Source organism: Triturus cristatus, chromosome 9 (genome assembly GCF_964204655.1).
Source record: "Triturus cristatus chromosome 9, aTriCri1.1, whole genome shotgun sequence".
Taxonomy (NCBI): Eukaryota; Metazoa; Chordata; class Amphibia; order Caudata; family Salamandridae; genus Triturus; species Triturus cristatus.
In genome coordinates, this window is record NC_140592.1 from 929755794 (window position 1) to 929773707 (window position 17914).

The following is a 17914-nucleotide window of genomic DNA, read 5'->3' on the forward strand; positions in this document are numbered from 1 at the left end:
ACGTGAGAGAACTCTGAAAAGCCTTTGCTGAAATTTCAAATGAATTACCCATATTATGATTAACACAGAGTCATACATTTAAATGTCGATTAAAGTTTGCACACTCCTAAAATTCTCTATAAAGTGGTTTGATGGCAGCAATGCCAATGAGATGTCCAGCTTCATGCAACTGAAGTTTCGACAACAACCATGAACCAGTAGATTGAAAGCCTATCAGTTGTGGTGTGATGATCACCAGAACAGGTCTAAGAGCAATACTTAGCACCCTTGTGCTTCCCCCAAAAGAAACTGGGAAAGGTTTTTACCAGATTACATCGATTCATAGTTGCCCATGTATCAGAGTAGTCTGCACACAAAAACACAAATAATTTATTGTAGGAGTCACCGATTGTTTAGCAAAATTCTAAACAATAAATCAGTTACCCCCAAATCCTTGTTTACACTGACATTTAAAGGAGGCTTCTGCAATAAGATTATACGCAGTATTGCTCTCTCTAAATATTTATACCTTTGAACTCTTAACAAGGATTTGCATTTAATTCACATTACCAAACACAAAATTCATTAAGTTTACCTGAGACTAACCTGGATTGCATATGCAGCTGCTTGCTGGGCCTCAACAAGTGCCACAGGGCTGATGGGGATTCTAACCACCTTATCAAAATGGCGTTACTGCTGGCCAGACAAATGATTGCGATGGAAGGCCCAGACGCTGCCTAGCGTGGCACACTGGGAGGATGCAGCCATCCGATGGGGCGAGACCGCTGAACTACGCCACAAAGAAGCTCATGTATTGTGGAAGCGCCCCATTACATCTGCATGGGATGAGCTTCACTCCACCCTCCAGGGTGCACTAGGCAGTGAGAACAGCGCTGACTCACACCCACAGAGCACCCCTTCAACACTAATGCACTCCACCTGCCTTTTCGAGTGGCCACAACATGGGCGTCATCACGCTCTCAACTTAATTCAACTACATGCATCATGGCGATGCCACCGCCCTCCACCTCAGGTGATTTGTAGGCATGATTGCCTTCTGCTTGCACCGATTGGAAGGCATTTAGATTTTTAAGCTTACAGTTTTGTTTAGGTTATTGTATTACCACAGTTTGCACTGCCACAGCACAGTCAGCACATGCTATTAAGGACGTAGGCCGCACTGTGGCAATACATATGTCTTAACTGTAATACTTCCTGTACTTGCTATAACATACTGTGGAAAATCTCAATAGATGGTTAAAAAAATGTTTACTTGAGATTATCCTGCTATCCCCTCTAAAGTGGAAACCAATGAGTAACAAGAATTAACAATGCCAATTGGTCTGCATTAAGACGTTTCTTTTGTGTTATTGATGGGATTAGGCACTCTGACATTCATCTTTGCACTCGTGCATCAAATCACCCGTACATTGACTCATTCTTGCATTCTCGCTCTGAAACTACTACAATAAAAAGACAAACAAACTCAACATGCCAGATAAATTAAACGAATACAAGTAGTAACAAGCATTGGCATAGCCAATAGGTCTCGCCTTTGGGACCTTATAAATGTTTAGCCATGCAACAGTTGTTGCACCAAGGATATTGTGCTAAATATTTATAATGTCCCAAAAGCGAGACCTATTGGCAATGCCAATGCTTGTTAAACTTGGTAACACTGTCACAGCATTGGTTGCAACGCATTAGCACCAGTTTGAAATTTAAGTATTGCAATAAGGAACAGAAAGATGGCAAGCTCAGCTTTGAAAAGGGCCTTTCAGTGCGCAGCAACATGTGTCACTGCAATTTTAGTAACTTTTGAACAGTTTGAGCTAGAACCAATTTTTTTTTGTTATAATCTGTAGATTATGCAGCAGATGATGGATTATGTGGCAAATGCTGCAAATCTAAAATCATGCGAAAATTGCTGAGGCCACATATTTGCATAATTCCAGTGACCCAGTTTGTAGCACATGAATAAGGCAGTGTGAGAAAGTGGGAAGATCTAGAGAGTGAGTGAGGTGCATGGGTAACATGGGCAGTGTGTGTGGAACTTGTGGCACATGGCTGGGGGTATTAGAAGCATGGTAGTCTAGTCTAGTGCCCCTAAGCGGGCTACCCTGTGGTGGGTTGATAGAAGTAGCTGGTAATGGCATTATGTTAAAAACAAATAAAATTGAAAAACTTAGGACTGCCTCAGATTGTATTAAACATTTAAAGAGATTCAGCTTTAAACAGTAGAAAAAAATAAAGAATGGTATATGTAGACTTTTGAAAACAGCAAGACGCATCACTGGTGCTTTAGGTTCTGTGGCAGTCCCTAAATTATTTCTTCATTCTAGATTTTTCCTATATGTTTGTAGAGGATTTGGAGGGGGGGTGAGAGAGAAGAGAGGGGTGGGCAGCCTTAGGAAGTACGAACAACATAAAATACATTCAATTTGCGCGAGCACTGGCGTTTCTGTTTTGCCACATGCACGCGCTCGAGCTGCTGTGAAGAGTGGTGGACTGATTGCAGCTGCGGGACCTAAGCGGCAGGTACTGTAACGAGGGAAGAGTTGTACTCACGTGCAGATCAAGGGATGAAGGTCCTGCCCCCTACTTAGAAAGTGTGCAATGCCGCGGAGTCTGCAACCCGCACCTGCCGGTAACGAGGGAAGAGTTGTACTCACATGCAGATCAAGGGATGCAGGTCCTGCCCCCTACTTAGGAAGTGTGCAATGCCGCGGAGTCTGCAACCCGCACCTGCCGGATGTTAACTTTGCCCTGAACTTTATCCGCAGCTCTGACATGAACCCGGCCCTCCCGCTAGGAGGAGGGGAATCAGCGAGTGTCACAGACAACAGGGGTAGGAGAAGAGGGTGCCAGAAATGCTTATTACAGCAGGGATAGAAGGACAGGTTGCCAAAAGCAGCGGAGAAGGGACACCTAGTGCAGGGGCAGGTGTGGGCCGGCAACCCCACGGTGGTGGAGCGGGGGCGCGGCTTTGATGCTCAGTCCATGTACAGCGTTTACCTTCGGGAGCGAGCAGGGGTGCCATATGTTTCCAAAGTGCGGGAGCGATAATAACAAACGGATGGCGCCGCTGCTCGCTCCCGTGAGGTAAACGCCATACATACATGAGTGCTCATTGGAAACAGTGCAGTACATGCACGAGTTTAAAAAGAATCCAGAGTGATTCCAAGAGGTCACTCCAAAGCAGCACTTGGGCGCTGCGTAAGCAAGACCTAAAAAAACAGCTGGAGTCTAAACATGGTGGGCATATGCTTGCAAAAATAACTAAACAATGCAGTGGGATTTTAGCTTCCAGTGGCATTGTACATAGTCTATCATTGTTTTAAAGTGCCAGCATTGCCAAGATGTTTAGACCCAACATGTTGCCCATCTTGAAGTGGTAATATAAATTTACACTATGAACAACTGCATTCCATAAGGATTGCTTGATTTAGAGAAGTAGCCAGGCACAATGTGGTGCCCTGCATATGAAATAAGAGGCAAGCAAAATCCTGTTAGCACTACCCAACGAGCTATAACATGATCTTTAGAAAAATTAAAATACAAGAAAAGTGGAGAAGCAAGGAATTGAACAGGAAACTATAAAAAGGAGAATACTAAAGGACTGGCCTACCATCACTTACAGTGAAGTGCATTTATCATCCGGTTGGTGTACTCATGTGATCTGAAAAGGCAGTCATTCACAGGCCAAGAGAGCTAATGACAGATGTGGACTGAACCACAAACCCATGCAGTACACGGAGTATTATTAACACTGCTTCAATTTATGACAGCCAGACCAATGACGGAAGAAGGCTGACCCAAAAGCCCTCTATGACCTATATGGATATGTATTTATATATGGATGTAACTTTTTTTCTTTTTTTTTTTTAACAATATCCTGGTTAAAACAGGTAAGCATGTCATGCTTTCCGAAGAGACTAGCAAAACATATGAAAATTAGACTGTAAATCTTCTACCCCTTGGGTTGGTGAAAGGGGGTAACCAGCACCAAAATCCTTCCCTATAAAAAGTAGTCTGTGAGATTTCATGTAACAAAATGCCTGTCAGCTTTAACACAGTGCATAAACAATCCACCTTTAACGGCCTGCTATCCTTAACATGTGTTATACAGTTAATAAACAAGGCCAACTGCCTTTCTCGTAATTCTCCATAAGAAACATATCAGAACTATGGCATCTGAAATATCATTACCTAATTAACCAGTCCGCATATATCTGTTATTATTTGCAAGTCACCATCAACTCAAGCCTATTGTATTAATCTAAAGTTTTCCCACAAGGTAACAATCAAGGATACAGTCGTGAAAGCAACATACTATCTCTCGTACAAGGGTCTCACAATACTAATCGCTTACACACAGTTTTTCAAAGTGGGAATCCAGCACCAAAAACCTTGCCTACTACTGTAATCTGTGAGATTCCATGAATCAAGTACCTGTCAATAGGCGTTAGCAATAACAAGTATTCCTTAAAAGCCTATTGCCTTGTAACACATGCTTTTCACAATATGCAAATCAGGCCTATTGGTTTTGTCATAACATTGGTTAATAAACAGATCACACTTATGGACTCTGATATAACTTCTACCAAAGAACCTACAAGGCCAATAGCCTTAACTATTGGCTTGAACCATAACCAACACAGACTTAGTCAAGTGCACATGAACTAAAACAAAAATTACACTTATGTAGAAAAATACAGTTTCCAAAACATACAACCCCGGTTTAATACAGCCTAGTATGAATCATCTCAGTAAACACCTTCAGGAGTGGCCAACACCAACAGACTTGTCTACACAGTAATCTTGAGATTGCATCTATCAAACTACCAGTCGGTAACCTGGAACACACTGGGTCAACAACCCACTGACCAACTAGCTTTAACATATACTTTTCACAATGAATAGGATAGGTCTACTGCCTTTGTCAAAACTTTCCAACATAGGCAGATCAAACCTATAGCATCAAACATAACTTTCCCCAGTGCACCAATCAGGTCTAATGTTTATCACCATAACCCACTTAGGTCTACTTTGTTAGCTTAAGCTCTCACACAAGGTAACCATCAGAGAAACTGTCAAAATTGCAAAGGTATACAAAATTATACTTAACTAAACAAAATAAAATCTCTCCTAAGAGGAGTGAACAAGGATTCCCACAAAACAAATCTATATCTACAATTTGCCACAAGGGGTAACCAAAACCCTTTCCTACTACAGTAATCTCTGATACTCCATGTAGCAAACTCCTCTGCAAGCTTTCAGACAAAGTTACAAAAATCACCCTTTTTAGGGTTGATGTTAATTAATGTATGCCTTTCAGAAAAAGCAGGTCAGGCCTACTGGTTTTTACGTAATATTTTTAAATAAAACAGATGAGGCCTTCAATCAGGATCAATTGGCTTGCCACAATAACCTGCTAAATCCTGCTGTATTGAATACAAGTTTTGCCAAAAGCCAAAAAGTGCAATACAAGTGCTCATTTCAGTGGAAGCACACATCTTGGGCCGAATCAAATTCTGTACTCTGGAACACCATTGCCTTTATGTATACTTTCCAGCTACAGCAAATTATTTTAGGCTAATCGCTACACTGCTTTATCGACCCCAGTGCCCTACTTATTTACATTAGCAGGTTTTTACAAGACAATTAGGACTCTAGTTATGAAATTCAGAGGTCAGTTTTTCCAGTTGCCACAATTTTCTTGCAGTTTTGAAGCCATTATCAGGCATTAACGAAACCGTCCTGTTTTCTTTAACTCATGGTTTGCAAGGTCTTGATATCATGAATGATTTCTTTATAAAAAATAATTTACAAAAAAGAAGAAAATTCCTAGAGAAGATTAATATCAATCTGGGCCTATTGCTTTTACCATCCATTTGAAAGGAGATACTGAACACTCTGGACTTCTGGTCAAAATACTAATTCAGTTGTTCAGTAAACACGTAGACTAAAAATATCCCACTCCTGAATGCAAATAATTTAAGATAGGTTTTGATTAAACAAGGGACGCTGTTAATACCGGCAACTGTTAAATTTCACTTGAATGAAGCTCATTCTCAAACAATTACTGGTCTCATTAAATTCTTGGACCGAGCGGATAAAACAATTAGGAACTCAGTTACCTCTCCAAGCCCTGCCATTCATCCAGGATAATTTATACTGGATCCGGGTCGAAATTTGAAAGATATTATGTTATGAGTTCATCTGTCTTTATGCTCCATATGCATGGACTGTATTGCACAAGGAGTTGTTACTTATTTGCACTAATTTTAGACATTTAAAAAAATATATATATAGGCTTGCACAATTCTTTGTATATTGTACTTGGCACTTTAATGGACTCAATTGTCTAAATTAAGTATTTTAAAAGTCAAAAAGTTAGGTTTTGTTACACTAATATTCTGGTTTCGCCACCTTTGGTTTCAATTTTTCTGCCCATTTCTTGTCATCACCAAGTAAAACCGAGTTGACAGTAGCAGCCTAATTTGGATTAGCTACTTTTCTGCAGGATATACATTTGATGGGTTATCTGGGAATATGATCCTCCCACCTTGCTTTTTTTTTATAACTTCTTTACGCACCTTCTTTATTTCTGTAATTGTTACTGCTCTTCCTTGCTTCACTTCTTCCTTTTAGCTCACCACGCAGAGAGCTGATGCAGGAAAATTCTCTGCAAGAACAGTCTCCCTTGGCATTGGTGGCCACCCTGACTATAGCCGCTTCTTCCATTAACATTTTTACACTTGCATACATTACATCCTGAACGTGCATGATGTGTTCACTCAGCTTCTAAGTCTATTTGCTATGACAAATGAGGAGATCAAACTAATGTTGATGCTCAAATCAATTTACCATTATCTCCAATCATAAAATGTCTTACTTCTCTGAATCCTTTACCATGTATGAACATTTTTCCTATCAGACTTAAGATTTTATTACTGTTCTTAAGCGCGGTCACTTAACTTCCGACTTTTTTTATTATTAACTGGAACAAATAAGTCAGAATAATTAACAACAAAGTGAACCTCTTTCAAAGTACCCAGAAAGTCTCTCTATTGTGCCAGTTTTCAACATCTAGTCAGTGTGACCATTGACAAATTATCACTCAATATTGCCTTTAATTTCTTTCATTTGCAAATAGCAAACATTAAATCAATCCCATGTCAATAAAGTACCCATAAAAAAAATAGATTGGAAGGGTTACCTAATCACTTAGAGAACCGTTACTATCCACAAATCACAGCTACATCAGAGAATCCTATTTATCAATCCAAGTTTAATACCCCAAGTGAACCACTGCATTTAACTTATAAGGGCAGGTCAAAAAATTAAAGCTCCAGTGCTCTGCAACAAAGTCAAGGCACGAGAAACAGTTTGAACCTAAAGAAATCAACTGACCATGCCAGCCTCGAATGAACTCCACCAACTCCCAATCACAGAAACAAATTCAATCTAATGAGGAAAATTAAGAGCCCAAAAAATGCAGAAACTGGTACCCCATTAAACTTCATATCATGCTCGAGTTGGGAAACGAAATAAGGATACCCCAAGCTAAATTTAACTGAAAGCAGCTCTGGGAGAGCTTAGGGGGGGAAACCGTAACACGACACCATAGACTCACTCCTGTGATCAAAACCCGGAATATCTGCTTTTATGAAAGTTCTGAAATCTGGTTAAACGGGCATTCCTCAGCACCCATTTAGTTCTAGGACACTAAGCACATGTCTCTATTGTAATAGTCCAGAACCATACGAACACGAACCTCTAGATGCCAAGTCATACATCAAGCAAGCATCTTAAACCTTGGATTTTAAATACATTTTTTTTAATTCAAGAAAAGCTACAATTTTATTTTCAACTGAGTCTGTTAAACCGAATTATTTGGCTCATCATATGCTACACAAGGAAATGTGTATAGTCTGAACTACAGCACATGGCATACAGCCTTTGAAGATGGAGTGATGTCGAAACGTGCATAGAGAAAAAGGTATTATTCATTAACCACCGTTTTGAGAATTGTAAAAATAATTATTCTTGCTGAAATATCTTTAAAAAAAAAAAAAACTGTTGGAAAGTGTTTGTTTTCACATATATTATATGTATTTATTATGACCAAATAATTCTTTGTGTTTTTGTTTCGATGTATGCTGTGGATGGATGAGGGGTATGAGAAATTGTATGGTTGAACCAATGATATGTAATGTGATGTATTTTTGGGCTATTTATTCTTAAAGCATATACTGAATATTATATTTTTGGATAATAAATATCCAATTTGATATTTATTCATATGTCCCTCTGGTTATTGTATCATGTGCCCTCAGTTGTGTTATGATATATTTTACTTGTTGTGAATGAAGAGTTGCCTAAGATTTTGTATGCACTGGATTAGATTATCCCTGCCTTATGAACCATATTTGTTAGCAGGGGAACCCCTTTATATTTGCATCATAGTCAGAAATAGCTGCAGCAAGTTCTCTAACTGTCCAGAAAGACCAATATGAAATGGTGCTCAGAAAAAATCATGGTGAAAAATGACATAATCCCTGCATACATTAGGATGCTACACTGTCACGGGGTGAAGCGGACCGAGGAACGTGGCGTCCAGGCCAAGACTCTGACCAATGCCCTCTCCCCTCCTTCTCTTCCACAGCAAAACGAGTGGTTCCCTATGGGAACCCCGACACCCGGCGTAACAGAAGATCCTGGTGTCTGTTCCTTTAACTGGCAGGCCTGTGCAGAGAGCCCCACCCCCAACAGCGATGACGAGGAAGCCTGGGCGAGTATAGGAAGTGCAGCCTATTCCACAGGGTGCATGGATACCGGAGAGCGGAAGGAGTTGATTGAGAGGAACAGGAGCGGGATATCGAGAACTGGCGGAGAGGAAGGCGAAACACCGAAGGAGAAGATCGGGGGACGTACGGACGAGACTGGGAACAGCGGAGGAGCGAAGGAGGAGCAGAGGACGGCCGGAGACGACGTGGAACCCCAGCGACGAGAGCCAGGAGGCCAACGACCCCGTGAGCCGCCCAGCCACGTTCACGGAGGAGCGTGGCTTTCCAAGGTACGACAGCGCATACGGGGCTGGGGAGAAAGAAAGGGAGGGACCGAGTAAGGGGACAACCGGGCACTAGTCAGTAGCGTTGGTGTATGCATCCAGTCACACCCCTTCCTGAGCACCACTTCACTTGAAGGTCTGTCTACCAGTGCACCGAGTGTTCCCTCACCCCCGTTCCCCTAATCAGACCGGGCCGAAACCCGAGTTCTCAGGGCTGTTTTCTTTCTTTGAGTGCGTGAGACCCAGGGACCTGGGGAGACCCGTCCAGCTTAACCTCCACTGTGGAAGAATCCGGAGAGGAAGGACCACGGCGGGAAGGAGAGAGCCCAGGGAAAGAATCACCGAAGCTCCCCTACCTTACTATAGACCCTCCCCCATTCGTAAACGAAAGACTAGACAAATAAAAGCGATCAAAACACCCCCTCGGTCTCCAGAGTTGTCAGATCCGTCACATACACTTATATGCAACTCGTCTGAGCAGCCTCAACAGAAATAAAATCCAGCAATACAACTTGGGGATCAGGAGTGGTCTAAGACCAATGTCTTGAGCCTCCCTAACTGTATGGTTCATCCAGAAGACTAATGACAGACTAATGACAAGAGATTCATAAATGGTTTGCAACAAATGCATTTTAGAGCAAAATCACTACATCTTCAGATTAAAGGTATGTACCTTTGTCACCCTATATTCTGCAGTCATGGGCAAACATCCCTAAATTCACAACTGTCCTAAGAGGTAAAACATCTTAATAAGAGGTTCAGTTGTACACCACAAACCAAGATTATAAAAAGTCTTACAAATTCTTTACAGAAAAATAAACAATGGCCACAGTTAACTATGCATGGTACAATGAATAATGGAGGGGGCTTTTCTGTAGTAAACATTGGAAACTTGATTGTGTTGTTCAATCTAAGGAATGAATCTAAAACTCGGGAAGTTAAAAAAGAGTTTCAGAAAATGTTGTTGGCACAGTCATCATCAAAAATACATTATTTAGAAAATCAAGTTAATTAAAGCGCCAGGTGCCATAAAAAGATTAAACGCAGAGTCATTACATAATTTTAGCAATGATTTGTTAAAAATTAAATCGGTGAAAAACATCTTCTCAATCATACAGTTTCACTCAATTCAAGATGTTTTAGAGAAACTCTAGCCAGGACAAAAGAAATACACAAACAAAACGGCATCATTTTTTGGGCTGTGTAATGTATATATCCACCTTCAGAACTGAATTCTCTTTTCTATCCACAGAGCACCAAATATAACCCCGAATCAACCCTCTAACTTGGAAGCCCATCAATGAAAACACTCCCCAACTCCTTATCAGGCCTACTCCCTTTCGACCAACATGCCACACTTCAATGCTCCAGCGCAAACAAACTGTGCATATCAAAATAGTGATGGTCCAGACATTCTTGACAGATCACTGATAGAGGAAGGAACTAAGCTATGAGATGATTTTCCCGAAAACCTAAGGCGAATCAACATCCTCCAAAGTGTTACGTATCATCTAGTTTAACTACTGCTGTTCATGCAACAAAAACGAACGAGAGAGAACATGATGGTGAGCATTACAATAAACACAAATAAAATACTACATTTATTTTCAGAATATATAAACCCTTGACCTTGTTGGAGGGATACAGACAAACTTTCCAGTGGCATACATCCTCTTGGGAAAAGCATATATATTAATGTACTGACAGCTAGTGTAGGAACATCTTGAAATTTGATGGTGGACTTAATGAATTTGAAATCCCCTAGTAATGCACAACATATTTGTAAAGGACAAAAAGAAAGTTACCTCTGGAAGACAATGTACACAAGTGTTACTTTTCTTCAGCACAGTACTTACTACTAGGAAGAAAGGATTCAAAGGTAATGAGGATTACCGGTAAGTAACCTAGATATGTGTTAAAATTAATTACCATGAAAAGTACAAAGATTGACAACTGGCTCAAAAATGTTATTTGGAAATGTGTGGTTTCATATTTTCGTTGTGGAATCCTTTTAAGATAATATATCTATCAAGGAGACTTGTTTTTTACTTTCCCAACATAAAAGGCAAAAGAGTCTAGTACAAGGTATCAAGCCACCACACTTTACATGAAAGTGCCCGTTTGCCACATTACAAAACTGAGGCATTCTGTCACTTCGATTTTGTACTCAAGACAAAGCTAGTTTTCTAAACAGCCTTGTCAGCAGAATCTGTATCTTTGTTGAATACAAAATGTAAGGAAAACCCTAAATGGTATATGAAACCACCCAAAAGAGTGTAAAGACAAGGCATTAAAGTTTCTATTTCTAATTTCATCATCAAGTGTTTTGTAGAAGCAAAGAAATATGATAAGCATAATTACAGATTGATCAGGCGAAGATGAACGCACAACTGGCACCTAGCAAGTGTCACTATAATAGCTGTGCTTGGCAACATGCTACTAAAATGAAATTCTAATGGATTCTCATTGCTGTCTTAAGCACTAAGTGCGATGCCAAACTAGAGGAAAGTTAACGTTTTTATGTGGGTAAATCTAGGGAAAGTTCTATTTCAGATGCGTTATAGAGCATGAGTAGGATTCTGTTCTGCATTCGACATTTACGTCCCCAAATTCTCAGCTAACTGATCAGAAAAAACACATATATCCTCAGGTTATCTATTAAAGGCCAGTGCCAAAAGTAATAGGAGGAAACAACATTTGCACTGGGCATTTATGTCATCATAGTGTACAAAAATGTCTTTCCTCCAATTGTTACCATACTGAAAAGGTCTGGCTTAAATTCTTTCATACATACATAAAGTAGTCTGTGGTTCCACCCAGAGTTAAGATTAATGCCTCATCTCATACTATTGGCTATTTGCTTAACCTTTTCAACCTGCCATTAATTGTTTCCACTGCAATGCTTGATGGATTATTTTTTTTACAACTTAAAAGTATCCTCAATCATCAAGCTGCTGGTCATCTTTAATTCTTTATCTCTTATATGCATTCTGAACAAAAAGGAATACTTTTTTCGTACACCATTGGCAAAGCCAAGAGTACACACTTTAATGTGATAAACTGCATTTGTGCATGCAATAAATGTAGTCAGCATTTGTAAATGCCTCTAAACGTTCTGGCGCTTTAAAGCTAGGCCTATTTGCTTTGCCAATGCTGGTTCTAGTTGTGCACTGTGTTATTGGGGGGTGGCGGGGACAGTGAGCACAAAACATGAGCGTTCAAGGATAAATCAGCAGTGTGCTAAAAATTAGCGCCAAAAAAAGACTTAAAACCGTTTTCAGCAGTCGCTCAGATTGTTAAGTAGCACGTTACAGTTTGTTTTCACATTTTTGCATTACATGACTAGTGCTGTGTTTCACAATAGCTGCCAAATTTTACCTATTTACCTAAAAAGGTTCAATAATTTGTAACATTCATTTATATTAAACACAATAGCACATACATTAACAAACTATTAAAATTACAAGACTTAACTTTACAAGTGATAAAACGTTTCTTAATTAAGAGAGGGTAGTAACTAAATAAAGACTGATCGTACTCTGTAATATATTCAATAGACAGGTCGTAAAGGACATTTGTCACATTTTACAGTTATTAGCAATTCTATAACCTAATCTTCAAATATGGAAATGGATCACGACTTTAACGCCTTCAAAGTCAATTTCTTTGCAATCATTAACACAGTTGGCAATGCCGTGTTAAAACCATAGAAAAGGTTGAGATTATGGACTGTCAACCATGCCCTTGCTGTTTGGTCTCCCTAACAGACAGCCTCATTTAAAATTTGCAACCATCCTCGTTCATATCTGTGCACTGAATGAAAAACTGGCACAAACAATTTTACTCAGTTTTACCAAGAGCACTGCGAGCGCAATAATGGGAAATAAGCATGAAAATGAATGCATATTCTAAATACAAGGTGGAAACCTCAAGATTCTGTGCATCACACACTAACATGAGGAAATAGGTGTTTTCCTAGAACCTAGCATCTGAACTACCTAGTTTCCAAAAGAGTAAAACAATCCAAGCACAGAATGTGTCAGGCAAATTACACCTCTTAGAATAGCAATTGACTGCACGGAAAATAAATTTGCAAATTTACTCAACTAGTCCGTTTCTGGAAGGGAAACACTTTTTTGGAACAAACATACTTTTGTTTGATTCTCTATATTGCTATACTGCAAACCGCAGGAAACGTCACAAAACGCATAAGTCATTTAAGCTAAGTCCGGAATCTACTTCTAACAAAGTAGGTCCATTATTTAGGCTCTAGAAAAAATTCTCATTCTAGAAAAAATCTCATTCCTTAAATCAGCAATGATTGAAAAGAAATCACCTATAAAAAAAAAGATTAAAAAAAAACACATGGCTTTTGGCGTACAGATGTTGCCGATATTGTTCCTGTAAAACCGATTCATCCTCAATATGGGAATACTCAGAAATGTTACGTTCAAGCTTAGAGGTAAACACACTCCCTGAAGAGATCAACATGCTGCAACCCGGCCATAAAAACCCCAAAACTCAATTTATAAAATATTTTGGAATCAAAGAAAACTACTTTTGGCAAATGAAACACTCTTCAAGCAAACATACAACACAGCTCCTGCTTAGTACCCACCACTCCCCCTCGTCTGTCCCTCCTACCACCACCCCTCATTCACCTTTGTCCGCCACAACTAAGATCCTGTTTCATGAGGACGACCAACTTCCCTTTACTTCTCAACTATAACCAAAACACTCATCCCCTGGACCCTCCAACGACCAATCATAGACCACTAATAGTTCAACACTTACTAAGCCCTCTTCGACTGGACTTCAGCTTCCTTTTCCCCGGCTGCAGTACCACAAAAAAACCTCCTCAGATACCAACACTTGTTCTCACGTCATCTGTAACTTATCCACAACTATTCTGCATCAGAAATCTTACTTTACCCTTACATAACCAGGACGTGTAGAACTCCTCTATTGAAAAACGTCATCAAGAACTCTCTAACGATCCTTCTCCCACCTGGTGCCCGCCCATCATTCCCCCCCATCCTCACTACGACCACGCCACTACCGCCTAACACAACCAGCTCCTCTTACACACCTGTCTGACCTTCAGGATGGCCTCACCTACCTTGATCTCAACACTATCAGCACAGACCAGATAAACCACAGATGCATCACAATTCCCTTTCCCAGATCCGTAACACTGCTTACCTGTCTTCCCCCAGTTAGCCCTGAATATAAATCCGAACACAACTAATACACCACTCTCCTCCTTGGAGCCAACCCCATCATCTAACACCCAACACACATCGGTCTAGTACCTGGACTCCCAACACACCTCAACCGTACTTATCTAGATATTCACCACACCTCTGCCTCCTCACATGCAAAACACTCTCGGACTACTCACTTAACCTAAATATGCCACTACATCCATTAACTAAACACCCAACAAGATGCCACTTACTTGCCAAGATGCCAATACCATCCATCACTCACCTGGACCACCAATGCTTCACCCCACCTACGTTTCCCTGTATTTCGCCCAACCACTCTCCCGGTCTTCAAGTCTCAACTACCTCAATTAGATCCCCCAAGTCATCCCAACTATATAAGTGACAACATTCGCTTGATGACAGAAATGAAAGTGAATATAGAAAAAAGACCCACACACTCCGCCCTCTCGCTAGTCTGAATGGACACTTATCTCTTTCCTCACTGCTCATCTGGAACCCAAACAACACCCCTCATTCACTAAACAAGAAACACTTTCCCACCCCCTTCAAATAAAATCCTGGCCCTGGGAACCACGAATCTTAACCTCGATCCTCAACACTCTTGAACCCACCTTTACCTGCATGCCAAACGTTTTTCCCTTCGCCCCCCAGGAGTCACACAACTTCTGATCCCACACCTCCCTCCCTCAATTGGAACACCCAGACTGGTCCTTTAAGATCCTAACTCGTAACCCCAGTGATCCTAACCTCCCAACACCGGGATCCTAATCATCAGTACTCAACTATGAGGTTATACAATGGCAAATGACGTGAGGGGTGTATAGCTTGAAAGGAGTTACGAATCTTCACATATACGATATGACTGCTTTCTTCGATTTGTGGCGAAATTAGTTACAATATATCTAATCCCTCGCACAAGAAGTCGCCGAAGCACAGCTCTCACACCCCTTCCTATGAGCTTCTCACCTCAGGCAGATACGCTCCTTCTGCGACCCTGGTCTCATGACATTGCTTTCCTCTTCCTCGGCCGCAGCCCGTAGGTGCCCCGTCCGATCAGATAGATGCCACAACCCCCACCTCTACCCGCTTCCTCCCTCCGCCATTTTCCCTCTTCCTTCCCTTCCCCCTCAGGGGCTTTTTTTTCACGTTCGACGTCGTAGAATTGCAAGAGCGCACGTTCCTGCGAGAGACGAGCGCGTGCTTGGGGAAGATGAACGCGCACGAACCCGGGGTTTGACGTGCGCGCGACAACCATTGCCTGTTGACTGAAATGACAGTGTAAAACAGAGAAAAGGGACTCTTCTGGTTCGCTTGGATTTTGCTGATGTGCGTAAACGCAGGTTAGATGAGTTAACGTTACATAACTAAGTATATAAAGCTTTAGAATCCTCTGATAGCAGATTACTCGAAAATAAACGAATAGGTTTATTTTATGTTTTAACAACCAGTACTGAATAATAATCTTATTTTATGCACTGTTGCATTGGAGTACTGACATTTCAACTTGTTTTATAAGTATGTTCTGATAAATCATAACTAGTGTAATTGTTTTATAGGAGTATATGGACCGGGGTTCGTAGTCTTCTTTAGTGGGTTGTGAATACTGCTCAGTTTTAAAATGGCGCAGAATTCGTTGATATCTATTGAATTGTCACCTGTGTTTTTTTACTTCTGTTTTTTTTTCGTTTTCGTAGTTGAATTTGGGAGCGCCCTCCTTACCACTTAGGCTCACAATCTTCATTTATTACAAGATACCAATAGAAAACTGCCGTCCCTAGATCTCAGCGTATCTCCGCTGACTTTACGCCTCTCAGATAGCTCACAGGTGTTACCTGTTAACCCCTTTTCTTGTGAACTATGCATAGCTGCAAAGTTTCCAGATTGCTGCAGCTCATGCGTGACATTTCCATGGTTTCATAGTCACGTTCAACTGCAAATGTGTGACACTTAGAGTGACACTTTACTCGCGAGTAAATCCAAGCATTAAAGTGCATGGAACGCGAAAAATATCAGAAATTACTCTATTAACTATATTGAAACTTCTGCAAACCCTCTAAAATGGAAGGTTAATGCTTGCTTTTTATTGAACACTAAATGAACGGTTTACGGCAGCTTGTCTCATACAGGGTGTAATACAGCTTTAAACAATATGTGAGTACACAGTGCATTTAGTCGCAGGCTGTGACCTTGTAGCACTGTAAGACATAAGTTACTTTGCGCAGTAATCACAAACCACAAATAAATTTCATAGAAAAAAAGGCCACTTTATTAAGACAGGTAGGATATATAAACAAAACATCTTGCAAAATAAATTGACTTCACAATATTTACTTTAACTCTTACAAGCCCCAAACTTTGCAAAAAACTTGTACCCAAACAGATCCAACGACTTTTCCTTGAAAGAACACCCATGTAATATAAAAAATCCTGTTTTCACTTCCCCTCCCCTGTGTTATTCCTTTCCCCCCTGAGGGATGGATAAGGCCGCTCGAGACTTCCCACCGCCCAATAGCGCCAGGAAAACCAAAGAGTTTTCCTGGCCCCACCCCCCAAATTGGCTGAAAAATTAAACCAAATTATAAAAAAGGACTACACCATAAATTTTCATTCCACGAATTAGCAAGCATGTCTCTCAATTTCATTAAGTAATAGGCCTGACCCAACTGAGATAAGTGCACGCCATCTTCTCTAAACAAATGTCCTTCTGCTTTGGTAATGTTACAATTAGTCAACACTTTTATCCCCATAGCTTGACAAAAAACAGTCATGGCCCGATTGAGTTTTCGCCTAGCCTTCTCGACTGCAGCATGACATCTAGCCCCCCTCCAAACTTTTCTGAAAATGAATTTAGTCCAAATTAGACATGTGTCTGGCCAATTGTTTTTAATGACGGCGAGGTCCAATTTCATTTGCTTAATAATTGTCAAGCCTGATAGGGACACTAAATAATTTTCTCCCAAATGTATAATCAACATGTCAGGAGGACCCGAAAAGAAAAGAGTTCTGCAAGCATAGGGAATAAACCCTCCCACCTCATGCCACTCTTGCCTTTCCATAAAACTTCGTGTCTGGCACTTGGGAGTCCCAGTGATCTTCCAAACATTTGTTTTTCAGCAAACATCGCAACCCACTTTATGAATGAGAGGCCCACTATCCAAGTATTTAGTTTCCTTGACAATGGGCCCTGCACGCGACCTAAATAGAAAGACAACAATTAACGATCGAAAAAGTAGAGAGATAATTTTCTAAAGTAGCGAGCACAACAAGCTGATTTCCACCTCCCTATCCTCTGAATGTCATTCCATGCCCAATCCAACCTTGCTGCTTCAGTGGCAGTGCCAATGCGAAAAGAGTGAGTCCCAAACAAGAGGGGGTCTTTACCCAATCTAACCAGGGCCTTCCTTAATATTGCTAGCAGTTGAGAACTAGAAATCTTAGATCCATCCATGTGACAAAATACTACTCCCCGCTTGGTACTAACTAAATTAGAAAAACCCTCCCACTCCCCAACTGGACAGCATCCATCTACCCCGCTTCTGTTTAAGTGTATCCAAACGCCTTTACCTAACTGATCAGTTTTAGAAGCCCTCAACCAAATCCTAAATTTCTGCTCTTGTAAGAAAATATCATC

The 17914-nt window shown here is 40.7% G+C and overlaps 1 protein-coding gene and 1 long non-coding RNA gene across 2 annotated transcripts in view; one reads left to right on the plus strand and one right to left on the minus strand.

The window, feature by feature from the left end:
* Positions 1–15433, minus strand: part of BTBD7 (BTB domain containing 7) — a 486767-nt gene extending 471334 nt beyond the window's left edge. Inside the window, exon 1 of the mRNA XM_085626483.1 lies at positions 15250–15433. The gene's annotated coding sequence lies outside the window, so the exon portion shown is untranslated. The remainder of the gene's footprint in view (positions 1–15249) is intronic.
* Positions 15434–15518: 85 nt separating this feature from the next.
* Positions 15519–17914, plus strand: part of LOC146799081 (uncharacterized) — a 75686-nt gene continuing 73290 nt past the window's right edge. The window contains exon 1 of the long non-coding RNA XR_014968843.1: positions 15519–15623. This is a non-coding gene — a long non-coding RNA (uncharacterized LOC146799081). The remainder of the gene's footprint in view (positions 15624–17914) is intronic.